A 2364-nucleotide genomic window follows, 5' to 3' on the forward strand; every position below is an offset into this window, starting at 1 on the left:
GCTAAGGCTTATTTCAACAAAATGTATCCATACCAAATGTGTATCCTTGTTCCCAACATTCCAGGAATTCGAAAAGTTTCTTTTTATTTTTTTGCAGTTTTATGTAAATACTTTGCTTTCTGTATTTATCTGTAAAAATCAGCAGAAATGGAAAACTGGGAGCCTTAAATATAAAGAATGAAAAGTGGGTATGAATAAACCTATGTGTTTCTGAAATGTACACAAACTACTGAGTTAGGGACCACGATTATTTGTACACCTCTGAATTTATGCTTACCCATATTATCTTGTGATTCAGAGGGCATTTTGCCCAAGGTCTTCTTGCACACAGGATTATATTTGGAAGCCACAAATGCAAAGAAATCTAATTGTTAGTGACAAATGTTCTACTATTCTGTGTCCCCATGTTTCCCAATAAAAATGGTACCCCACTTGTGTGTCCGGACCTAGTACCTGCAACAAAACAAACAAGCATTTGCAATGCTATTGCATTGTAAATGGTAGGCATCACGGACAACTGGAGGGAGGGTGGACTGGATGGGGAGAAGGCACGACAAGGGGAGGGAGGGGAAGAGTTAAGAAGGCTCCAAAGCATGTTGTGCCTGCAGTAGGAGAACCTCATTATAGAAAATAGTGCTCACAGTCTAAATAATGCGTACAGTGTAACAACCGAAGTAAAGGGGCCAGTCACTGTGGGAGGTGACAAATTAAGAAGAGGCGGTAATAAGGAGGGTAATAAGGAGGGATTAGCAAGCCAATTGATGAATCAGAAACCAGCATTTAGGACTGACAATGACACAAGCCAATGGCAAATATGGGCGGAGAGTGGGCAGGGCTTCTATTCCCTACTACTCTACAATAAGTCCCGCAGAGCAGAGCATGCGCACTGAATCTAGGGTCGACCTAAAAACACCCAGAAACGCAACCTGAAAACATGACATTTCACCCAGCAAAATCATAGCTGGCAAGTTTTCAGATTGCTTATGTGTGACATTTTCAAGAATCATGTGCAATTATGAGTGACATTGTATTGTATTGTAATTGCATTTATATAATGCTGACTACCCCTGACGTGTAGTGCCAAATGTGAGACATTTTGTGTGACACTTTCTCACATGTGATGTAAAAAGTTCATTCGGGTCGGGGACAATCGATATTTGCCCGGCGGTATTGCCTCTGTGACCCTCTAGTTATTTAAATCAATGAAGAGGCAGGCGCTGGAGACTGGAAAGCAGGAAACAAGGTTTTTTTTTATTCTCTCCGGAGGAGAACACAACGAAACGGACAGAAGGTATCGTTCTGAGGTGCTCTAACTGCATCCCGGAGGCCTGGCCTCTTATACACGAGTTTATCTCTTTATTACATGTAACACATTCTCGTTGATACTTTGATGTACGGAAAGACATCCTCAGAATCCCCCCTTCCCAGCCCGTTCCCATGCAAGGCTACAGTGGAAGTCCCCGCCCCGTTCACAACAGGTGATGATCATCGCGCAGCTGGGTATTCCGCCGATTCACGGAGTGTGGGGAGTCTGATCGGATCTCATGGGGTGGGGGGGGGGGCTTTGATCAACCCGGGGATTCTTTGATGGGGGAAGCTTTCTATTGTACGGGGAGGGGCAATGATGGTATCGGCAGAGCTGGGTGTCGGCTTGGGAACGGGGAGGACAAAGCGGGCACACGGGGGAAAAGGGGGTTTGCATCTAAGGGCCGGAGATCATGAAAGGAAGGCGGGGAGGTGTCGCGCTGGGAACAGGATGAGGGCCGGGGGCAGAGCAGCGCCGAAGAGGGGTTTATGACTCAAGGCAGGTGCAAGCAGGGGGTGGTCAGCGTGCAGTCGTTGTGAAGGCAAAGGGCTATGTCAGGGGCCAGCGGCATGCAAAAGGGTTTGTTCTGACCGGGGCATCTTAAAATGGCGAGCGCACGACAAGAGTGTGGCATCAGGGGAAGAGGCAAGATGGCGCAGATAATGTTCACCAAAACGCACTAATTTTCCACAGTCCCTCCTTTAACATATTCAAGACATCTTGCTGGTTCATTTTCTACTCTGGTCTATTGTGGTGGGCATGAGAAAGAAACCGGTAGGAACCCTAGAAAAAGAGTTTGTAAACAATACATTTTGAGGTTTCTAGTTTTAGGAGGTGCACCTATTTGATAAACTTTGATAAATTTGTTCAGCAGGAAAGTCATAGGAATGAAATACAAAAAACGGCGAGCAGCAAGTACATATCATAACGTGAACTGGCAGGTTAATACATATTTCAGATTCGGTTTGGAGCAGGATCAATACAATGGCGGCTGGGAGAGAAATGAGGCAAAAAACGGTGATTGAGGATGTCAAATGTTCGAAGTTTTACGAGTTCTC

The sequence above is a fragment of the Lissotriton helveticus genome, chromosome 1_1 (assembly GCF_964261635.1).
Source record: "Lissotriton helveticus chromosome 1_1, aLisHel1.1, whole genome shotgun sequence".
NCBI lineage: Eukaryota > Metazoa > Chordata > Amphibia > Caudata > Salamandridae > Lissotriton > Lissotriton helveticus.